Source organism: Apium graveolens, chromosome 5 (assembly GCF_009905375.1).
Source record: "Apium graveolens cultivar Ventura chromosome 5, ASM990537v1, whole genome shotgun sequence".
Lineage (NCBI taxonomy): Eukaryota > Viridiplantae > Streptophyta > Magnoliopsida > Apiales > Apiaceae > Apium > Apium graveolens.
The window spans coordinates 274,408,426-274,433,742 of record NC_133651.1 but is presented as its reverse complement, the minus strand read 5'-3'; the positions used below and the strand labels follow the sequence as shown (position 1 = coordinate 274,433,742).

General features: G+C 36.2%; 1 long non-coding RNA gene across 3 annotated transcripts; it reads right to left on the bottom strand.

Annotated features, from left to right (window-relative positions):
• Nucleotides 1–21,362: 21,362 nt before the first annotated feature.
• LOC141659060 (uncharacterized) lies at nt 21,363–24,038 on the bottom strand. 3 transcript variants are annotated; one of them, XR_012549590.1, is made up of 7 exons: nt 23,720–24,037; nt 23,590–23,632; nt 22,293–22,604; nt 22,151–22,193; nt 21,879–22,056; nt 21,735–21,773; nt 21,363–21,643 (listed from the first exon to the last, which is right to left on the bottom strand). It is a non-coding gene; the product is annotated as an uncharacterized LOC141659060 (long non-coding RNA). The 3 variants fall into 3 exon arrangements; XR_012549591.1 differs by having other exon boundaries at nt 22,293–22,541; nt 23,720–24,036; XR_012549589.1 differs by having other exon boundaries at nt 22,293–23,632; nt 23,720–24,038.
• Nucleotides 24,039–25,317: the final 1,279 nt, after the last annotated feature.

Sequence of the window (25,317 nt, the reverse complement as noted above, 5' to 3'; positions counted from 1 at the left end):
AGGAAGGATGTGGACTACGGGAAGGAGAGCACGTGTTACTCAAAATATCGCCATGGAAAGGATTGACCAGATTTGGCAACAAGGGTAAATTGAAGCCACGATACGTCGAACCATTTGAAATTTTGAAGAAAGTGGGAAAAGTTGCGTAGGAGTTAGCCTTACTGCCTCATATACAACATATTCACAATGTGTTTCACGTGTCAATGCATAAGCGATATAATCTTGATTCTAAGCATATAATAGAATATGAACCGCTAGATATCCAACCTGATTTATCTTTTGTAGAATAGCCGGTAAGAATTTTAGATCGGCAAGAGAAAGTGTTGAGGAATAAATCTGTATCTTTAGTGCGAGTATTGTGGAGAAACCCTATGGTTGAAGAATCAACCTGGGAACTTGAGAGTGAAATGTTAGAGAAATATCCTCATTTGTTTTCTTAGCAAGATTCGGAGGACAGAATGAAGGGGGGAAGGATGTAATGTCTGGAAAAATTACGTTTGTGTTATTCCTAATGAACTAACAATGAGATTTACAGAAGGGGGGTTGAATGTAAATCTCAAAACTTTTTCAAGTTTTGAGCAGTTTCAAAGGCTATGTGTTTAAGATAAACAAGTGTATGAATTGCTTTAAGTTAATATTGACAGATATATATATTCAAACACTAATGTAAAGAACACAACAGACCTTAAAAACTTTTCTGGTGGATTGTTGTTCCACCAGAGATGGTATTTCAGAAAATCTGTGATTCAAGAAGTTGATCACAGCTGCGTCCTAGTACAAACTAGATAATTTTTCTCTCAAGATTTTTCTAAACAGCTCTGGAAAAATTCTCTTCTAATTACTAGCTGCTACTTGGTTTATATATCACCAAGTTTACAAGTGAAGACAAAGATAAAAAGTACAATAATAAAATAAGTTATCCACTTGTTTCTTCTCCATTTTACTCCAGTGCATTGTTGACTATTGCCTCTTTATACTAGAGTAGAACGGCTGCTTTTTCTGATGTTCCTGAAATAGGCTACCACATCTCAGTTGTCTCTGTCAACCCATGTGCCTCTGTTTGTAGGTACAACTACCACTTGTCAACTGCTATTTAACAGAACATCCGTTGAAGCCTTCATCCGTTGATGGCTTTATCCGTTGATGTGCTCATCCGTTGAAGGATGTTATCCGTTGAAGCTTTAGAGACATCCGTTGAAGCTTTGTTTCTCATCCGTTGAAGGTCTTTAAGTTATCCGTTGACACCATTTCATTTATACAAAATTACAAGGCATTAAATACTTACAATTGGCCTTCCTATCTGCATATCTTCTAGTAGTCAACATGACTTATAATTTCCCTCAACATTTAAGAATTTATATCTCAAATTCAGAGACTGAAATGTGCTACAACACTAGACTTATTTCTAAGTAAAGCTACACCATCAACGGATAGCCAAAATGGTCTTATCCGTTGAGGCTACAAACACTAGATTTCTACTTAAGTGTTTTGTTAAACATATCATCAAACTAATGCACATATATTCCTAACAATATCCCCCTATTTATGTCTATAAGAATTGTAGACATAAATTCAAGGTTAACTTGATGATAACAAAACACTTAACAAATATATGAACTGAAACTAAGTAGAAATTCAAAAGTGCTGCAAAAGTGTATGTACTAGAAGGTAATTGAAGATTTACAGTATTTCCAAGGATGCTCCTCTAGCCTGAGCAAATCATCTTTTTCTTCTTTGATCCCTGGTTTTCTTTCCTAGCCCTTTGTCATTTTCCTCAATTTGGAGTTGGAGTTGTCTGAAGAATTCAGCTTCATCTTCATCACTGATATCCAACTTAGATTGCATTTCTTTGAGAGTTTCATTGCTGGCAATCTTGAGTTGGTCTTCAAGTCTGAAAAATCTTCTGACTCCTTTATCATCTCTGAATTCCATCAACCAATGAGGTGATTTGTGAATTGTAGTTCCCCTTTCTTGAATGAGTAAGGTTCTGGGCAAGGCATTGGGCTCCCTCCAAGTTTTCCTTATGTTGGCAATCTTGTTGAGAATTTCAGTCTTGGCAGTCCTGGTAAAGCCAGAATCCTTTTGTATGGCTGAAAAGACTCTGATCAAGGTAGAGTAGCCTTCATTCAGAATCCTGTAGAGAGGCCATGTTCTTTCCCCAGCTCCTTTGTATCTGAACACCAATCTCTCTGGTAGCTGTCTGTAAGCAGCAATTCCCCTTACATCCTCCAGCTCATCCAAATAGAGTTCAATGTCCGAAATTTCTTTTATGTCACAGATGTGAACATAATCATCTTTAGAAATGGGTGGCTTAGGGTTAGGTTTATGTTTTTGAGTGAATTTCTTAGAGTTTAGGGGAGGTGTAGATTTGGATTTTCTTTTCTGTTTCTTTGGTAGTGGAAGAGTGGTTAAAAAGGTAGGCAAATTGATGGTGTCCCAATCAATAGGTTCCTCTTTTGGGATGATTGGTTCACCATGGATGTTTATAGTGGGATCAGCAACAAAGGGTTCAGGTATGGAAGGTAGAGATTTAGTTTCTTCAGTGTTGCCTTCACTCCTTCTATGTGCCTTAGCCTTTCTTCTGTTTCCCTTCTGCCATTCCTCTTTTTCCTCCATACTTTCACCAAATATACTCCCAAAAACCTCATCTAAGTTTGCAATCTTGTCTTCACCCCTGACTTCAATTCCTTTCTCATTTTCAACTAGACTTGACTTTAGCTTTTGTTCAAGCTTTGCTTGTGCTCTTTTGTCAGCCTTGAGTTTTTCAGCTTCTTTCTTTAACCTTTTGGTTTCTTCCCTCTTGGCTATTGAGAATTTGGGATGTCCTTGCATCACACATATGCTCTTTCCCTCTCTAAAGATAATAGCCATGTTTCTCCTTACTGCCTCATCCATGGTCTCCTTGTGTTTTATGATGCTAGTACCCAAAACTTTGTCTTTATCAGGCTTTGAAAGAGGAAAGTCCACTTCTTTCATCTGAGCAAAGTCTAGAGGGTTCTTTGTGGAGTCCTTGCTGGATCTAGTGTTGGGCTTGAGAACCATAGGTTTTAGATTCTTGAAAGAAGTCTCTCCAACCTTATTTCTCCTTTCTGGCTTGTGCTCCATATTGATTGGTTCAACCTTTGTGCTATGTTTCACAGATATTGATTTATCTTGTGTAGAGCCAAACAGTTGTTGCATCCTTTCATCAATTCTCCTCCTTTGCTCTTTCACTTGAATTTCAGCTGCTACTAGCTGGATTAAATCAATTCCATCAGGCTTTCCTTTGATTTGAATGATTGGAGAAGTAGTGATGGCAGGAACTAGCACTTTAGATATTTGGATTTTTGTAGATGGCTCTCCTTCCCCTTCCCTTTTACTCTCCCCCTTTTTGTTATCATCAAGGAGAGGGGTCAAGCCCTGTGCTTTTGCCAGCTGCATAAGTAGATTTGTTTGAGATTGTTGGTTGTGAAGAATGGTGGCCACAGAATCTTCAATAACTTGAACTTTGTCTTCCAATTTGGCCAGCCTCTTTTCAGTATGTGATTCCTTTTTCAATCTCAACAAAATGTCCTGCATTGTACCATAGGGCATGACTGAATCCAATTTTTCAGAATTGTAGGATTTCAAGTCAGCAATATCCTTTCTGAGTTCATCCACACTCAGATTCTGTCTTACTTGCTGCAACTTCATGAGATGCAGTGAGTCCAAGTGAGCTGTAAGGATAGCCTTTGTACCAGCATGAGAAGTTTTTTGAATGGCCTGTTTGATAGTACTGATTTGTTTGACTAAGGAGACATTGAATTGCCCTGTTGTAGACTCCTTTGTGAAGGCCCATTCAGGTAGATTTGGAATAGAACTAGGGCCTTCATCTCCCCCTAAGTTCATGCTTCCATCAGAAGAAACAAAGTCATCATCATCAGAATTTACTCCAAATTCTTCAAATGACTCACCAGCTGTTGAAGGCATCTTGTTAATAACAGCTTTGTCCCTTTGAAGAGATGCTGTTGTATGTACTAGATGTAGTGTCTTTTCTTCCTCCACATTGCCCTGTGCAGCCAATAATTGATAGGCTGAAATAGGATGAGTAAAAGTGTCAGCATCCAAGGAAATGTTATCAATAACAGCTTTGTAATGTTGCTGAAATTGTCTTTCCTTTTCAGCATCATTCACAATCATTGACTCACTAGCAATGGCCGGATCCATCCTTATTTCTGCTGTACCTGCCTTTCTCTCATTTTCTCTATGTTCTTGCATCAGGGGCTCCCCCTGGCTCACACAACTCACTCCCTCACCTTCACCTACTAAGGTGGTACTCCTCTCACTTACTTTTGCCATGCTGGAAAAAATAGCATGCATGTTTGAGCTCTCAATCTCTCCTTTTGCCTGGGAGCAACCCAGCCTCTCACTCAAATTGTCACTCCCTTCCCTCAGTCCTAGAAGTGATTGTACAGTAATCAAGTCTTCTACACTTGGAATTGTTTCAGTTGTGTGTGTAGAGACTATCAACGGATGAGGAATAGCCGTTGAAGGTGAAATTGATGGTATCAACGGATAACTGCTGTTAAGCTTATCCGTTGAAGAACAACCACTTGTCAACGGATGAGTGATATCCGTTGAAGAAGGAAAAGAAGTAGAAATTGAAAGTGATATAACTGTTGAATCTGTGTAGATTGATATGAGTTTTGGTGACACAGATCCTTCAATTACATCTGAAAGAATTTGCGGGTGATCCAACAAATCATCTAAAAGATGATGATCACCTGTATTTGAGTGGGGCTCCTCCCTGAGTTGTAAAGAGGGAGAATCAGGAATTGATGGGAATAACATATCCACATCCAGAGATGGTGATGAAGTGTGTGGTGATTGATGTGTGTTAATTGTGAGAGAATGGGGCTGTGACTCCACATTTGTTGGAGCCACATCAAACTGAGTTTGAGAAGGCATAGATACAGATGGATGTATCTGTGCAGTGTGTGCACCCTGTGTAGAAGATTGGGTTCTAGCCCTCTTTCTTCTAATAAAGGCTTTTGTTGGTGAGTGTTTGGCTTTAGTGTCCCTCCCTCGTTTGTTCTGTGTTCCTGGTTGGGAACTATTTTCAATAGTTACATCCTTTTGGGAGAATGTAGCTAGGGATGTGCTAGTAACCTTTTCAACCACCACAGCTTTTTGAGAAACTGTGGTTTGGCTAGCTTGGGAAACACTTATCTCTCCTTCCTTATCCTGGGGGTTTCTTTGATGTTCACCCCTCCCCTCACCACTCACACCCTGTTCATTCCCCTCAGGGTTAAGGGTAGGTGTTACAACTATTGTCTTTTGAGAAACAACAGAGATGGTTTTCTTTGTCTTTGATTTTGAAAGTTTAGTTTTGGTGACCTTGGTAGGAATCTGTTGGGGCATTGTCACAGATTCCATGGGCACACTAGAAGATAAAGAAATAGAGGGGTTGGAAGAAGTAGGAGTTGTAGAAACAATTACCTCACTTACCTGAGGTGCATCCATGATTGGTAAATATACCAATGGTACACTGCTGTTGAGATCCATTCTCAATAAATCTGCAAGAACTCTTTTCTCTTATGCCCAACACTTGAGTTTGTTATTCTCATTGGTTATGACCAAACCTTCAGCAACATGGTTAGCCAATAACATAAAGAATCTAGCATAATAGATGTTATTAGATCTATTAGCTTTGTTACCTAATCTAGTATCCAATTCTAGCATAACATAGTTTCTAAAATTAAAATACCTATCAGAAACAAGCATATAGAGCATATTAACAAGAGATGAAGTTATGGCATCAAAATTGCTAATTTTCCCAGAGAAAACCTTCATAAAGGCATCCCCAAGAAAACTCCATTCTTTCCTAAGGCCTTTTCTTTTAATACTCCCTAAACTAGCAGAGTTAAGAGAATAACCTATGGAATCTAACATGCTGGATACATCATTATCAGTGTGTGGTGTCATGGCATTGTTCTCAGGTAATTTAAAACATGCTAGTAAATCATCACAGTTAACACAGTGATTTTTACCTTTGAGAGTGAAGGAGATAGTCATATCTATTGAGTTGAACTCAGCAGTTGTCCAAATCTCCTCAACTACTTCACAGTAAATCGTTGGGGCTTCCAGCATTGCATAGCTAAGTTTACAGTTTTTGATGAAGTCCATCATTTTGTGATAATCGGAGTGGGCTTCATTCTTTTCTACCAAAGCTATGAAATTGTTCTTCTCATAGATGAATCCGGATTGAGACATAATCTTTACTACTGGTGCCATTGTTGTGAGTAGAATTTGTAGAGAATAACTTGAAGGTTTTGCAGAGAGAAAATGGTAAAAGCTTTGAAATTTCAAGAAAGCGTAAAGTAAAAAATGAAAAATCAGAAGGGCTTATATACTTTCTCAAATTAAAAAAAACATAAATAAGAGATTAAACAATAAATATATGTAAGTGAATTTCAGCCGTTTAAGAATAAACTGTAAGTATTCTAAAAACTACCTTTAAAACAAATACATACAGCTGTATGCGGTTAAGACAATAGAATCAACGGCTGTGAAACACTTGAATCGACTGATGTGATATTTCAACGGATAAGGTAAACTGTCATCCGTTGAAGAGCACTTCAGTTTTATCCGTTGACGGATAAAAATTCCAGAAATGTATATGACTTTCAACGGATAATGAACATCCGTTGACAGAACAATTTTGACTTTCAACGGATAGGGAATATCCGTTGATGGAATAATCTGTGTTAAAAATCAAATTTGTTCTTGCAGCTAATACATTTCAGGCTTCAATTCAAATTACAATAAGGACATGAATTTTAAGAGTAATTAAGCATACCTAGCTCACTTACCAATCTTGTGAATGTTGATTCATCAAGTGGCTTGGTAAATATGTCTGCAATTTGTTGTTCACTTGGAACAAAATGTAGTTCCACTGTACCATTCATGACATGCTCTCTGATGAAGTGGTACTTGATATCAATGTGCTTGGTCCTTGAGTGCTGCATAGGATTCTCTGTTATGGCTATGGCACTTGTGTTGTCACAAAAGATAGGAATTCTATCAACATGAAGTCCATAATCAAGGAGTTGATTCCTCATCCATAACACTTGAGAGCAGCAACTTCCAGCAGCAATGTATTCAGCCTCAGCTGTAGAAGTAGAGACTGAATTTTGCTTTTTGCTAAACCATGATACAAGCTTGTTTCCCAGGAATTGGCAGGAGCATGTTGTACTTTTCCTGTCTATTTTGCAACCTGCATAGTCTGCATCTGAATAACCAATTAGATCAAAGCCAGATTCTCTAGGATACCAAATACCTAAATTTGGTGTACCCTTGAGATATCTGAAAATCCTCTTGATAGCAATTAAGTGAGACTCCCTAGGATCAGCTTGAAATCTAGCACACAGACATGTAGCAAACATTATATCTGGTCTGCTAGCAGTTAAATATAAAAGTGAACCAACCATGCCTCTATAACTTGTAATGTCCACAGACCTTTCAGTCTTATTCAATTGAAGTTTGGTGGCAGTGGCCATGGGAGTTTTTGCAGATGAACATTCCATTAAGTCAAACCTTTTTAGAAGATCATGAATATATTTAGTTTGACTAATGAAAATTCCATCACTAACTTGTTTAACTTGTAAACCAAGAAAATAGGTTAGTTCTCCCATCATGCTCATTTCATATTTACTTTGCATTAATTTAGCAAACTTTTTACAAAGCTTATCATCTGTAGATCCAAATATAATATCATCTACATAAATTTGTACAAGTATCTTAGAGCCATTAACATTTCTAAAGAAGAGAGTTTTGTCAACAGTACCTCTTATGAAATGATTATCTAGAAGGAACTTTGACAAAGTCTCATACCAGGCTCTAGGTGCTTGCTTTAGTCCATAGAGTGCTTTCAACAGATAATACACATGGTCTGGAAAATTTTGATCTTCAAAACCTGGAGGTTGGCTTACATAAACTTCTTCCTCCAATTCCCCATTTAGAAATGCACTCTTGACATCCATCTGATAGACTTTGAAATTGGCATTAGCTGCATAGGCTAGAAAGATTCTGATGGCTTCAAGTCTTGCAACTGGAGCAAATGTTTCATCAAAATCTATTCCCTCTTGTTGAGAATAGCCTTTAGCAACCAATCTGGCTTTATTCCTTATAACAATGCCATTTTCATCCATCTTGTTTCTGAATACCCATTTTGTGTCAATGGAACTCTTGTTCTTTGGCTTGGGTACCAGCTTCCAAACTTTGTTTCTCTCAAATTGGTCCAGCTCTTCCTGCATAGCTAATATCCAATCTGGATCCGTTAAGGCTTCTTCCACTTTCTTAGGTTCCTCCTGAGATAGAAAACTACTATACAGACATTCATTTTGAGTAGCTTTTCTTGTTTGCACTTTAGATGATGCATCACCAATGATCAGTTCAAAGGGATGATTCTTGGTCCATTTCCTTTGAGGTGGAAGATGTGCTCTAGATGAGGTGGCCTCAGTATTGTCGTGATGTGAGACAGAGTGTTGATCAGTTGAAACTCCCCCTGAGTTGTTGGTCCTTTGCAGGAAACTTGGAGTTCTATCAACTGATGATGTAAATCGATTATCCGTTGATGAACTATGATCAACGGATGCTTCATTATGTACTTCAACGGATACTGCATTGCCTCTTTCAACGGATGCAGAATTATGTGCATTATCCAAGGGCATATCTTGAATCCCTTTTGAAGTGTCGTCTCCATCAATCTCCTCTTCACTATCATCACAATATATCTCAATGTTGTCAAATTTGAGTCTTTCATGGTGTCCCTCATCTGTTAGTCCATCAATCTTTTTATCATCAAACACAACATGCACAGATTCCATAACAATGTTGGTTCTTAGATTGTAGACCCTATAAGATTTTCCAGCTGAGTAACCAACAAATATCCCTTCATCAGCCTTTGCATCAAACTTCCCTTTATGGTCAGATTGATTTCTCAGTATAAAGCATTTACATCCAAAGACATGAAGAAAGTTTAGAGTTGGTTTTCTTCTCTTGAACAACTGATAAGGAGTCATGCCTTTAGCTTGATTGATCAAAGAAATATTCTGAGTGTAGCAGGCACAATTAACAGCTTCAGCCCAGAAATATGTTGGTAACTTTGATTCTTCAAGCATTGTTCTAGCAGCCTCAATTAAAGATCTGTTCTTTCTTTCAACTACCCCATTTTGCTGAGGTGTTCTTGGAGCTGAGAACTCATGCATGATTCTATTTTCTTCACAGAACAGCCTCATTGTCAAATTCTTGAACTCAGTTCCATTGTCACTCCTGATATTCCTAACCTTCAAGTCAGGATGATTATTGACTTGCCTGATGTGATTGATAATGATTTCACTTGCTTCATCCTTTGATCCAAGAAAATACACCCATGAAAACTTTGAGAAATCATCTACAATCACCAAGCAATATCTTTTTCTTGCAATTGACAATACATTGACTGGTCCAAACAAATCCATATGTAGCAGCTGTAATGGTTCATCAATTGTTGTTTCAAGCTTCTTTTTGAATGATGCTTTCCTTTGTTTGCCTTTCTGACAAGCATCACACAAACCATCCCTTGAGAATTCAACAAGAGGAATTCCTCTAACTAAGTCCTTTTTGACTAGATCATTCATTGTCTTGAAATTCAAATGGGATAGCTTCTTGTGCCATAGCCAACTTTCAGCTGAACTTGCTTTGCTGAAGAGACAAGTAATAGATTCTGCATCTGTAGAGTTGAAGTCAGCTAAGTACACATTTCCTTTTCTAACTCCAGTTAGAACCACTTTGTTGTCTTTCTTACTGGTGACAACACAGGCTTCTGAATTGAAGGAAATTGTATTCCCTCTATCACATAGTTGACTGATGCTCAGTAAGTTGTGCTTGAGACCATCAACTAATGCAACTTCATCAATTATGACATTCCTTGTTGAAATCAAGCCATATCCCATAGTAAACCCTTTGCTGTCATCTCCAAAGGTTATGCTAGGGCCAGCTCTCTCCTTAAACTCTGTGAGCAGGGAGAAATCTCCTGTCATGTGTCTTGAACAGCCACTGTCCAAGTACCATAGATTTCTTCTTTTTCCCTGCACACCATAAAATCAATCAAGTTGATTTTGGTACCCAAGTTTCCTTGGGTCCATTCTTGTTAGCCTTTCTCCTAGACTTCATTCCTCCTGCATCTTTAGACTTAGGTAACTTTGAGTCAACCTTGATCTTAGATGTAGTTGGTTGAGGTGTAGGGTTAGTCACAGAATCATTTAGCACATTTGGAATTTGATAAGGCATGGATTGTGCAAGCATGTTATTCCATATTGGCATATTGTATGGCATTTGAGGCATACTAAATGCAGCAAGATAAGGATTGTTAAAATATGGCATGTTTGCAAAATGTGCATAAGGATTCTGTTGAGACATAACAGGCATAGCATGCAGAGGTGATGCAGACATATTAGGCATGGAAGAGGGCACAGGTATGGGAGTTTTCTTAATAGATTTGCAATTAGCAGATAGATGATTAACACTACTACAATGCACACAGCTTTTTCTAGGAGCATACTTATCAGATGTGTAATTGTTATGTTTGTTAACCCCTACCTTCCCATTTCTATTAGATTTCCTTTTAGTTTCCTTTTTATCCTCAACCACTTTGAGCCTATTCTTTAACTGTTCTAAGGTCATGTGTCCTATATTCACCTTACTGAAATCTTAGGATGTGCTTGCTTCTTCTTTGACAAAGTTCTTGGAAGTTGAACCAAACTTTTTGTTGAGTTTCTTTAGATTTTCACTTTTAGAAACATCTGCCTGTTTTAATTGAGGAACCTTCAACGGATGCTCCTTTTCTTCCTTCAACGGATAATTTTCATCATCCGTTGATTCCACATCCATTGACAGCCCATCAATTAATTCCATTTTCTTTTTGTTTTTATCCCAGGCAGTCTCACAAAATGATTCAATTCCTTGGACCTTGACAATTTGAGCACTAACATCCCTAGATGTCTTCCAGGCTTTAATCACCTCTTGCTCTCTCTCTAATTGATTAGAAAGTATTTCTACTTTCTTAACAGATTCAGCTAGTTCATTTTCAACAGATATACAATGTAGCTTAGTTTTCTCTAGGTCAATCAACTTATCTTCTAACACAACATTTCTATTACTTAAAAACAAATTGTTCTCTTTAATCCTACTATTTTCTTTAGCAAGAGATTTAAGAGACACACGCAAATGATACAGTTCAGTAGACATGTCATTAAAAGCATCAGTGCACTCTTCTTTAGTAAGTTGTGTTAAATCAGTAGTGATTACCTGGTTGCTTGATGAACTAACTTCATTTTCCTCAGAATCAGCCATGAGAGCCAAGTTGACATATTCCACATCTTCATCCTCTTCTTCTCCATCAGCTGCCCAGTCTTTTTCTTGAGTAATGAAATCCCTCTCCTTTTGCTTGAGCAGATCAAAATATTTCTTTTTGTAATCTACTTGGTCAAATTTCTTCTTTTCAGAAGTTGGCTTTCTGCACTCACTTGCAAAGTGTCCACTTATACCACAATTGAAACACTTGAACTTGGATTTGTCCACCATGTTCTTATGAGGTTTAGTGGCTTTAGTGTTTTTCCTAAATTTCATCTTTGCAAATCTTCTGGATAGAAATGCAAGATGCTCATCAATACCATCAGAGTCATCTTGGCTGGAGTTGTCTTCATTCTCAGCAACTTGCTCCTTACCCTTGCTTGATTCTGATTTGCTTGTGCCATCTTTGGAGTTTAATGTTGATCTCACAGTTTCTTGTCTACATTCTTTCTCATTTTCAGCTACCAAGGAAACTGAACCTCCTTTATTTCTTCCCTTCTCCAATACCTCATCCTGTTCCAGCTCTAGTTCATAAGTCTTCAAGATTCCATATAATCTTTCAAGAGTGAAGTCCTTATAATCTTGAGAGTTTCTCAAGGAGACAGTCATGGGTTTCCATTCCTTTGGCAAGGATCTTAAAAATTTAAGATTTGAATCCTTCACCTGGTACACTCTACCATACAGCTTCAGTCCATTCAACAGCTTTTGGAATCTATTGAATGTGTCATTTAAAGATTCATTTTCTTCAAAATGAAAATACTCATACTGTTGAATGAGAAGCTGCATTTTGTTTTCTTTTACTTGTTCAGTACCTTCACACAGTAGCTGAACTGTGTCCCAAACCTCTTTGGCAGTTGTGCAATTTATCACATTATCAAACATATCCTTGTCAAGACCATTAAACAAAATGTTCATAGCCTTCTTATCCTTGTGGACTTCTTCTGTGTCTTCCATTGTCCATTCTGCTCCAGGTTTTGGAATGGATTGACCAACAGCAATTGTGGCCGTAGCAACTGTGGCTACTTTGTGGGGAATGTGAGGACCATTCTCAATGCAGTTTACATAACCTTCATCTTGGGAGAGTAGATGAAGGTGCATTTTCACCTTCCAATGGTGATAACTGTCTTTGTCAAGAACTGGGATTTTTACTCCAATATCCTTCTTACTCATCTTTGTTAGTTTCCAAGATCTTTAAACTCTTTGTGTGTCAAGAGCTTGCTCTGATACCAATTGTTATTCCTAATGAACTAACAATGAGATTTGCAGAAGGGGGGTTGAATGTAAATCTCAAAACTTTTTCAAGTTTTGAGCAGTTTCAAAGGCTATGTGTTTAAGATAAACAAGTGTATGAATTGCTTTAAGCTAATACTGACAGATATATATTCAAACACTAATGTAAAGAACACAACAGACCTTAAAAACTTTTCTGGTGGATTGTTGTTCCACCAGAGATGGTATTTCAGAAAATCTGTGATTCAAGAAGTTGATCACAGCTGCGTCCTAGTACAAACTAGATAATTTTTCTCTCAAGATTTTTCTAAACAGCTCTGGAAAAATTCTCTTCTAATTACTAGCTGCTACTTGGTTTATATATCACCAAGTTTACAAGTGAAGACAAAGATAAAAAGTACAATAATAAAATAAGTTCTCCACTTGTTTCTTCTCCATTTTACTCCAGTGCATTGTTGACTATTGCCTCTTTATACTAGAGTAGAACGGCTGCTTTTTCTGATGTTCTTGAAATAGGCTACCACATCTCAGTTGTCTCTGTCAACCCATGTGCCTCTGTTTGTACATACAACTACCACTTGTCAACTGCTATTTAACAGAACATCCGTTGAAGCCTTCATCCGTTGATGGCTTTATCCGTTGATGTGCTCATCCGTTGAAGGATGTTATCCGTTGAAGCTTTAGAGACATCCGTTGAAGCTTTGTTTCTCATCCGTTGAAGGTCTTTAAGTTATCCGTTGACACCATTTCATTTATACAAAATTACAAGGCATGAAATACTTACAATTGGCCTTCCTATTTGCATATCTTCTAGTAGTCAACATGACTTATAATTTCCCTCAACATTTAAGAATTTATATCTCAAATTCAGAGACTGAAATGTGCTACAACACTAGACTTATTTCTAAGTAAAGCTACACCATCAACGGATAGCCAAAATGGTCTTATCCGTTGAGGCTACAAACACTAGATTTCTACTTAAGTGTTTTGTTAAACATATCATCAAACTAATGCACATATATTCCTAACAGTTTGTATTATATTATAATTATAATGAATTATGTGTGTTAATGTGTCATTTATGTGTAATTAACTGTCAAACCCTAATTGATATGTGTTATGTGCATTCTGTGACGTCCCGGTATTTTTAAGATATTTTTCAGATATTTCATTTTGCATTTATAGCTTTCATATCAAAAGTTATACGACCCGAATCATGATTTTATAGCTGATATTTCAAATAAAATAATGGGCCTTATTTTTTATCAAACGGCTTTTACCATCGCGTTATTCTGAACTTCTAGGTATTTTACAAATTTTCTCGTTTTCGGAAAAATAACTTTTCCGGGCCCCATTGGGTGTTAAAAACCCCACAAAAATCACATTTTTATTTTTAAAAAATTATAGGACTTTCATTTATACCATTTCTTTGTATTTTTGCATTATTCACAATTTTTTGGGAAATTCTGACATATATATTGTATATATAAAATATTTATTAATTAAATTTTAATACTCAAAAATTATAAAATTAGGGGCTTATTAATTTTAAAAGATGTAGAATTAGGGTCTTAATTTTAATTAGGAGTATTAATTTTACTACTATAAATAGCCTAATTTTTATTTAATTAATTGTAATTGATCATTAAAAATCAGCAAAATTCTGGAAATTCTTTGAAATCGGGTCGGGAAGAACAGGGTCGGGTCGAGAATTCAAGCCGTGATTTTGAGCCGATTAGAGCACCAAAAAAAGTGATTCAAGTACCCAAATCGAAGGTTTTGATCTATTTTTTATGTTTTTAGCATCAATTTCATGTTTTAATTCGTAGTTTTTGATTTTCGATTTCTAGGGTTTATGTTCGAATTAGGGCTTTTTGATTCTAGGGTTATTATGATGTTTTGATGATTGACATAGCTTTGTGATGTTATTTGCAATCAATTCATGGTATTTAATTAAACCAACGATGTCTGGATTGTAAAGCTCGATTATTAGGGTTTATACTCAATTTTCAAATTATAGCTTCATGATTTATGTGAATATTTGGTTCTTGAAAGGTTAGGGGTTTGATTGTATATATGCTTAGCTTTCATTTGCACTATAAAACGTTAAGTTTCATGTACGATTGCGTGAATTCGATGTTTGGCAGGAAAAGTTTGGAGTTTTGATCGGAAAAGACGATTCAGGGGTGATTCAGGGATGTTTTGATCGTGGTTGGATTGTTGTGTTAATTTGCAATGAAAAGCACCCAAAAACTGTATCAAACGGTGTTAGTTTGGGACTGTTTTAGACTCACCAGAATCCAGTGAAGTCGCCGGATTCTGGAAAATTTCCGGTCATGTTCTTCATGACCCGGAAATTAACCCGGTTGACACGTTTGTTGACCCCGTTTTGATCTGATTTGTCAGATGTCTGGATTCTGACAAATGTTTCTGGAAAATGATTTTTATTTTTATTTTTATTAATCATAAAAATCAGTTTTATTTATTTTATAAATTGAAGAATTAATTATTTAATTAATTAATTTATATTATAAATAATTCTAAAATATTTCTAAAAATCAGATTTAATTATATTCTTAATTATTTATTATTTATTTATTATTTAAAAATAATTAATTATTTTGATGATTAATCAAATAATTTTTAATAAATCATAATAACTTCATTTTAATTTCAAAAATTATAGAAAAATCATTTTTAGTTCTGATTTTTCTTAAATAATTATTTAAAAATTATTTTAGGGTTTAAAAATTAGTAATAATTATTTATATTAAATAATAAATTGATTTATCTGTATTTAATAGATAATAATTAGACCGTTAGTCCGATTCGAGCAAAACGAAAGCCATTAAACTCAGAAAAATGAATTATTTTCATTAAAAATAATATATTAAAACCTAATTTCTTCTAGAAATTAGTTGAACTTGCTATTTATTTAATTATAAGCCGAATCGCGTGCCGAGACGAGTCCGATAAATTCCGAAAAATAGGAAACGAGTTAGATAATGATCAGTTAAGCAATCAGCGAGTCGATTTTGATTCTAAAAATTATTTTAACTATACAAATGATTATGTGGCTTATGTGCTAATGTGTATTATGTGGTTAATCAAGTCTTTCTTGTTAATAAATAATATGCGATTCAATCATAAGCGCATGGGTAGACAATAGGAACGATGTGAAGTCGGTTCGAGATGCAATTGAAGTACGAAATGACTAAATCAGTCTATTTCCCTAACAGAAGCTAAACTAGCAAGGAAGATTGAGCCGGTGATAGACGAAAGTGACATATTTGAAGTGATTCGCGCAGAAGGCAAGTTTTTCCCCTATTCTAATTTCAGAATAGTGATATTTCTTCAGATTCATATCACGCTTGCACTCTTTTGATCCTTATTCACAGAGACTGATACACACTTGTTATTCTCTTGCTCATTTCAATTCTTGATTTCTTCTTTTCCTTTGAATCCTTTATTTATATTCCAATTGATACACATACACATTGGTATATTCTGGTGATTAGAATATATCAAAGCATACCGATTGTTCTGATTGCTACTGCATGGACTGAATGACGATGTGTGGGATTAAGTTATCTTAATCTGAAGGACCGGATTAGTTCCGTTCCTTGAGATGGGCCGTAGAGCCTAGGTACCCGATTGGATCTATATAGTGAGATATAGATCTGCACCGTATCCTGGCTGATCAGCAGGGTATAGGTGCGAACTTGTGTCATGTTTAGTTCATTTGTACTCGCTAGCAGTGGCCTTCTTTCTATTATCGTGGGGTTATATCTTTGCAGATGTACCCAGATTACCGATTTATTTAAACTGCTTTAATACTGTTTATATTTTGCGGACTTGTTGAGCAATTTTTCGCTCACCCCCTTTTATTGTTATTCACCTTATTATTTTCAGTTAAGAAGGAATATGAAACCCATCAGGACTCGAGTGGTAAAGAAGCGGGTCAAGCCTCGGGGTCTTCTCATACCCAAGATGTTGATCCCAATCCAGGAAGAAAGCTTTGAGTTGCCCAAACAGGTGGAGTGTAGATAGATAGTGTGTGCACTTGAATAAAAGATGAAATTAGTTTAAAACTGGTTAGTTAATGGTTTTTAATAAAGAGAGTTTGTAAGATTTTAAATTTGGTTTTTAATAAAGTAGTTAGTGGTTCTTGTTTTCATACTTCAACCTAAAAAGATCATGCTTATTGTTAAAGGGGTTTGGATATATTTCATTATTATTGTTGTTCAGATTGTACAGGTCTGGTGATTAGCTAGTAACCCCAGACTTATACCCCGGGTCTGGAGGGCGTTACAACTTAGTGAAGGTGCCTACTCAAGAAGAGCTAGCTGAGTTCATGGACTTTATCGACAACAGTGAGAAGATCAGTCTGGCTAGCTTGAATAAGAAGCATCTGAAGAGGGAATGGTCATTTTTGTTTGACTCAATTGTGAGGGCTTTCACCTACAGAAAGACAGGGTATGACAACATCTCAAGTGTGGTCCAGAAGTTGGTGTTCTCCATGGCTCACAACAGACACATAAATGTGGGGCTTCTGATTTTGCAAGAACTCAGCACAAGGCTCACAATGCCTTTGGCTACCAGAGGTAAGGAAATTTTCTTTCCTAGGTTTATAATGTCTACTTTAAACCATAAAGTTCAGGACATTTATTTACTTAATTGTATAGATAGAACAAAGATAGGCAATTGTAAACAGGTGTCCAAAATTCTATTTGGCTCACTTATTATAAAGAACAAGGTACCTTTAAGTCTTAAAATCACTCCATTTATGTTGGAGAGATTCAGGACTTACCCTTACCCTATGCCTGATATGAGGTCTAATGTTCAAACTAGTACAATTATGGCTCATATTACTTTGGAAGAACAAACACAGGAACACCAACAGGGGCCTTCCCAAATTGAGACCCTTCATTCCTTACCATTAGAAGCTAGGAAACCAACCATTCATCCTATCAAAAGGGTGAAGTGAGTAAAAAGAAGAAAAAACAGGAACCCTTGACTGTTATAAATGAAAGTGGTGACGACCAAATACAAATAGAGTCTAACCTGGTCAAGAAACCAAAGAAGGTAAAGAAATTTAAGTTGACCACTCAATTGACTACCTCTGCATCCTCCCAAAAGGATGTAGTTAAAAAATAGGGTTAAAACAGACTCTAGAGGCATCCTCTCAACAGGGTGTCTCTATTGAACAAAGCACTCTCCCTAGTGCATCTTATAAAGAGTCTGCACCACAACTTGAACACATTCAAGCTTATGAAAAAAGAAACAAGGATGGCACACACTCTGAGATCACATCATTTGAAGCTCCCTCATTTATTTAGGGGGGGCTGCCAATACTCAAATCTCAAATTAGTAATCTAATCTCTCAAATTTCTTCTACATACAATGAGACACGTGTATCCACTTTACAAGTGTTGTCAACATCAAGTGACATAGTTCATGAAAATGTGCTCACCACCCAGGAACCACATTTAGTTGGTGAGAGAATACACTCTGGGGTAGACCTTGATGACACCAACAAAAACATAGGGGTTTCATCAATTTTTACTAAAGTCCCTGTGGTTGTAATAGATGCACCTTCATGTGTAAATAAATCTTCACAGATTAAAAGGTTTGAGGGTAGTACTCCTGGGAGGGAGCTATCTAAATCCTCTCCAATTCAATTGGAGGTTCCTCATGTAGGAATAACTCCCCTCAAAACTCTGGCTGAGATTACTTTATCCATTGAAGTTAGGAGTCCAATTGACAGTGATCCAACCATTGGGGAGACAAGTCAAGCACATTCAGGTGCCATTCTTTGCAAAAAGAAAAAGGGTTTGAGGTCATGGTACATAATAATAACCTAGTCAAATACCCTCCAATTTAAATGGAGTTCCCATTCTTGGTGAAAAACACATTGTCACAACCACATTTTCTACTGTGAGTTCAATTGTGATTCCAGTCACAGGGTTACCTACCATATCTCAACCCTCCACCTCAACCCAAATAGATATACCATCTACCTCCAACCCTACACAATAACCCTCACACCTCATCTCACAGTGGCTGCAGGATGCTCAAACCCAGCCAAAAACCATGAATGATCTTCTGGTGGACCAACTTTCTGGCCTTGCCAATATTACCCAACAATTGCTCACAACTGATATGTCCAATCAGGACTATCAGGATATCTTGTTTTCTTATAAAACAAATATTGAAGAAAATTAGCAAAAGATTATCAATGAAGCTGAGCAAGATGAAAATGTTGATGTTTGGCTAGACAAAGACTTTAGTTTGGAGATGGATGAGGTTTTGGCTAGGTTTAGAAAGGAGTATATAACTATCCTAGGAAGCAATGCCAAAACTCTCAGTCCACAAGAAGTCTATGATGCTATTACAGAAGTCTGCAAGTCCCAGCTCAAATCTTTTCACCTCATTGGTAAAGCACTACAACAGACTCTGAATAGTCATCAAGACAGAATCAGAAGATTGGTGAAAGATAAACTGGATCACCTTGTGCCAACTCTTGTGGATATAAAGAATAAATTTAACAAATTTGATGAGCAAATGGCAAGGTTTGATGTCACCAGTATAGAGCAGAGCATCAAAAATCTAAAGCAATCTTTCTGGCTCTGCATGATGTTGTCCAAAATCACATCACAAGCAATAATGACACAAGGGTCAAATTGGATCAACTACATCAAGCTAGGTATGAACCTTCAGCTCTTTTGATGGAGGGAATCAAGAAGTCTCTTCAAGCCACATTTAGTTCTTCTGTCTCTTCAAGCTCACAATAACCAATCTCCACATCCATAAATCTTCAGATTCAGTCTATTCTACAACAAGTCTCCACTCTGCAAGCCTCAAATGACTCACTCACAGCTCAGGTCACAGCTCTCGCTACTCTAGTGCAGAGTCAACAAAATGACATCAGGACCCTGGTAGACTCTCACAAACATCTCCAAATGCATAATTCTGTCTCATTGGGAGCTATTATTGGTTCCTTGAATGTTCCACTACCTTCTCTACCTGAAGCTGTGAGGCCAGAAATTCCAACTCTACTACTCCTGCCTGTTACCTGGAATTCAACAATCCAAGGAGGATGGAAAATCTACACAATCAAAATAGGATAGCAGAGCTACATCCCACTCTGGTCAAAGTTCTACACAATTAAAAATCTCTCAAGATGTTGGAAAAGAGAGACTCCATAATGCTGCAGAAGGACCCTGTCAAGACAAAGAGTTCAATGAGCTATTAACATTTCTATGAGTGTCTCTTCACAACAACTACATCACTTATAAAAGAGCTTTGGCCAACAACATTAGCTTTCTAAGAGTGGTGATAGTAAAGGTTGGAATTTTTTTGGAAAAGAGAATAGTAGCCATTATCAATGACTGTGGCCTGGACAGATGTTAACATGTGTCTCTCTCAAATCTTCAAATCATGAGAGCATCTGCACTGGATGTAATAATTGATAGAGTCTATCTAGTAATTCCAGGGGACACCCAATTGCTCAATGAACTCAAGAAAGCTCAAATAGATGCTTTTCCAGAAGCCTATCTATATCCAAGCAAGGGGTGGCATACATCTGTCCATGAACCAAACAGTGCAGATACTTCACAGTTTCTAAAAATTATGTAAGGGGAAATACAATATTGGTTATGACATTGGAGACTGATCTCAAAACCAAGAACAACAAAATAGCTGAATATGAAAAGATGATCAGGATGCTGGGAAGATACCTATATAATGCTGAAACCATGTTGCTAACTACACAGTTCAACACAAAAGATGATAAGGATGATGATTAGCAGAATAATGATGAGAAAAAACCTTCTGGCTCAAATCCAAGTCAATATTTAAAAGTGACTGGTAGCAAAGTAGAAGAGAAGAAGCAGGATGAGAAGAAGAAGGATGACAAAAAGGAGAGATGAAAGCAGAATGAGGAAGAATGGTGGAGAAGAAAGAACCAAGAAAGATGTCTTGCACATTCAAATCTCACAAACTCAAACCACCAAGCCTAGCCAAACATTATCTCAGCCAAACATACCTCAAAAGCCAAAATACTTATATAAACAAACTGCAAACACTCTACTCAAGATACCAATCACATCCAGCCATATCACTTCTAAAGAAAATCACAAACCTACCTTCATTCAATTCTGTTGGAAGAAAACCAAAGAAAGTGCAAGCTGGTGCTGGGGTCATCTGTAATTGCTTCAATCAAACTGACTTTCAGCCTCTAAACATGTGCATCACAGATGAAGACTTTTTCCAACAATTAGCAGAAGAAATTGTCAGAGTTTGGGTTGTATCATTAGCAGAAGTCAGAATCTACTACCAAAATGGCTCCTTCAACTTTCTTACACTACACCATATTTGACCTGTAGCAACACCAAAAAAAAAGTGTTAAAATGGCCAAAAACTGTTACCTAAAGCAAAAAAATGGGCTATGGTTACATTTTTTGAAAATTTGGGGGGTTTGGATTTGCCCCTGCTACAATAGATGTCTGCGGTTACACTTTTTGAAATTTTGGTAACACCTCCAAATGTGTTACAATAGAGTACCTACAGTTATATTTTTTATTTCTATGGTAACAAGTTGAAGGTGTAACCACAGTTCTGTTGCAACACACCTTACCCTTTAGTAACACCAAAATATGTTTAAATAGACTCTTTTGTAACACCTTATTTGTTATTGTAACACTCAATTCAATCTTTTGGTAACATTTTTATATCTTATTGTAACATTCTTTTTTAACACTCTGGTATTTTTGTTTTTTTGGTAAACGAGCTCTAAGCCTCATAAAATATATAAAAGAGAAAGAATTTACACGAGTCGCTTCTCAAAATTTCTCTTAGAACAGGCTCTAAGAAAAACAAAGAGATAAAACAAAAAACAAAAATAAATTACATCAAAAATCAAACCTAACTTAAAGTAAGAAAGGCAAATCTAAAAAAGTGTTTAGTTAAGTGTAGCAGCAGCAACTCCCAGGCTCTGATATAAACATCTCACAAAGGTCTTAAAACACGATCAGAGCAACACCCACCTGCAGGAATCCAACTGGGACAAGAAAGAGGCAAATAAAAAAAGTTAGAAAATAGCTAGAGTATATTAAAAGAGAAACAAATAGTGCAACCAGAAAACTTAGTACCTGGCCTGACTCCAGGAGGTTGAAAGCCATACACACCACCTGCATCACCATAACCAGGCTAATGTAAAGAAAAAGGAAATCATATGTTTAGTGCATAATGGGGCCCTCAAATATATATGATACTAAATTAGGGAATAAACTTACTTGCGAGGATCTGCGTCTCTGTTCTAAAGGAAGAGATGGATTTGTAAAATCCCTGATCATATATGAAGAACAGCATGTCAATGACTTGATACATTAACCCACCCGAAAACTCAAATTAGTAGGCCAAAAGACTTTCCTTGATCTCTCATTATTATAGTTCACTTGTAGTTCATCAAGGCTGGGACAATAAGAAGTATGCATTGTAAATGATGAACATTAAAACAAGCTAAAATCAGAAACAACATGATGCAATTAAAAAAGAAAAAAAATACCAATAGTAGGATAGTACCATCAACTGCATAGGACCACGTTCAACTGAAATCGAACCAATACATTAAAGAAATGAAAATAGCTAATGTACTGCAGAAGATGTCTTAAATATTAATAAGTATACAAAGACTAAAAGGATGGTACCATCAACTGCATGTTGTGAGGTTGGCTCTCCTGTGTCTTGGTTGATCAAGTATGTCTGGCGGTCATCTTCGATGTCTGGTTCTACTCCATGATCTTTTGATCTTCTCCCAAATAAAAAGCTAACCCTGCGATATTTGATACTCAGCCATTTTTTCCTTTTATTGATGCCAAAACAGCGTAGAATAATCACAGATGATTGTCACTGCAGTAGACCTAGTGAATCTTAATCTTTCGCCATCTGTCCAGCAGCTATTACAACTTCATAAACAAGCCCATTGCAGTATTTTGGCTCAGTCAGAAGCTATGATGGTACTTTAGTTTAAACAAGAAACATAGTAATGTTAGAGTAAGTTGGTAACAAATAATCAAATACCTTACATGTTTTTCCAGCCCTGTGAGGACATACGGTTCCGGTGCACACTCATATATTAAACTAATGGTGCTGCTTACTGGAAGTGGACTATCACAATGTGCAACATTATGTCCTTATATGTGCAATATTAGTCTAGTGCTTAAAAACTGTAGCATGCATACAATATCTATAATTCAACAAATAGCTTATTGTTTTAAAAACAAAGCAACACAGAAATCTTGACTCAGGAAAAAAATGCAATTTGATACTTATGTATGATAAATGAAAACCCTCTTCATGTAAAATTGATACGTATCTGTGTAAAACAAAATTGCAGATTAAACAATGCATAATATTTTTTGGCTAACTTATAGATTCTAAACTAGAGTCACTTTTCATCTTTCTAATAGAAATAAAACTACCTATTTATAACTGAATTCTCAGAACTCAACAACAAACTAATCAAAAAATTCAGAACTTAACCAGAACCCAATACGAAATGCAAAGAGCCTGTTTGTGGTCATCAAGAAGTTTCAACCTTTCAATGCTAGTAGCGGTAAGAAGATCTGAGTTTACATTCACTGTGACTTCCACTTTCAAGATCCGCATGTACAATGCATCTGTTAACTAATGGCTTGTACTTTTGAGATAGATCCAATCTCCTTACTAAGTACCATATTGTTAAGTAGAATATTGATAAATTCATCACAAGTAAACTCAAAATAGAGACAAGTACAAATATTATTTTTCAAAAAACAGGGCACCCAAACACTATGGTTATCTAGTAAACTATCAATAACATATAAATTGTTTTCCAAATACAAGAACAATTTAAAAAAATTCAAATAGCCTAATTTTCCCTTATTTATTCCTTGTTACTTCTTTTCTATTTGATAACAGTAACATAGTACAGATATAAAATCAAATAGAGTAAGTACAAATTACCTTGATTTGTGTTCAGTAAATCATGGTTGCTAACTTGCTATACCTAGAAAGTGAAGAACAACCCAATCAAAGAACTCAAAATTAGCAACTAAAAAGAACCCAATTAAAATCCCAAAAATTGAATACTTACAATTCGATTTGATGTCAGAGACGTTGATAGTGCTAGATGCGAAGTTCAATTTGCAAGTTTAATATGCCCAATTTTTGTAATTAGAAATCTGAAAACAGGATTTGCTCCATAAAGGCACCCAGCGAAGGCCCAGAAGATCGAGAAATTTTATAAGGGAAATCCTGAAAGCCCGTCAAATTTTGCTTGATGAATTTGTTCCAAGAATTGGCTTAATGAATTTATTCGACCAAGGCTACATATTTTGTGATAAATAGAACCCTAATCTCCAGTTGCTGAGTGTTTGATACTTGCCAGTGTATAAAGCACAAATGAGGGTCTTAATATTTTATTTTCCAAAATAAAATGAGCGGGTCAAATTTTTCCTTTTGGGCCGTTTAGAGTTTTATGAAAATTTTATAAAAAATTGGAGAGCCCACCTAATCATTTAGTCCTATTGTAACACTAATTCTAATATCAATACTAACACTATATTTTGTGTTACAATAGCAATTTCATCGTTCTATGGTAACATCTAGTATTCTCTACTGTAACACAAAAAAAAAACTGTTACCCCAAATCAAATTTAGTGATTTAAGGCAACATTATGCTTGTAACACCAAAAAAAAGTGTTGCTATAGGCCTAATATGGTGTAGTGTTAGCAGAAAAGTAATGGAAACTTTCTCAACTACGGAACTAAAGAGGGTGATCATCTTGATGAAGGATAAGGACACGAGTACAAGAATGTGGAAGGCTGTTGATGTCTGAGAGGTTGAGGTAAAGTGTAATAATTAGAATTTTTGAGAGTTTGTAAAATGTTTGATGAATTGTAACCCCTGACAATCGGGGAAAATGTTAAGCCCACACTATGTTATGCATGGGAAATTTAGGTTTCCGAGTCGATATCGTGATTATATGTACGAATTGAGTGTATGTAAACGCCATTAGTTTTAAAAAAAATGAACTTTGTAAATGACCTTATATATGGACCATCAAGGAATACGAGAATCATAATATAATTACGAATCTAAAATCCTACAAATTAAAACCCAAGTACAAGGCTTCAAAGCATAAAGGACATATAAGAAAGGATTAATCCCACGAACCGCGTACGAAGATTTATTACGAAATGCATAAGCGACCTAGCGAATACGTAAGCGAATAAATAAAATGTATCAAGCGATGCAAACCATGCAAACTAATTATTAAGAATGTAATCAAAGATTAGTAACTAAATAGTAACCAACCTAATGAGCATAGTAACCTATCTAGAAAATAGTAACATAAATAGTAATGAAGTACTAGCTAGCATCCTAGCTTTGAAAATATTGTCCAAGCTAGAAAGATATTTATAGATTTCCATATCCTAGGATTATTACTAAAGATACATCACCATTTCAAGAAGCAACCAAGAAAAGCAACAAAAATTCTCTCTCTCTCTCTCTCTCTCTCTCTCTCTCTTCTCTCTGCTCTCTCTCTCTCTCTCTCTCTCTCTATCTCCTAAATAGCTTCCATTGGCCTAGCAAGAAAAGGCAGACAATCAAATTTTCAAACCTCAACTTCAAGCCATGGAAAAATTTGCCAATTAAATTCCTACGCTTCCTACATATCAAACCAAGTA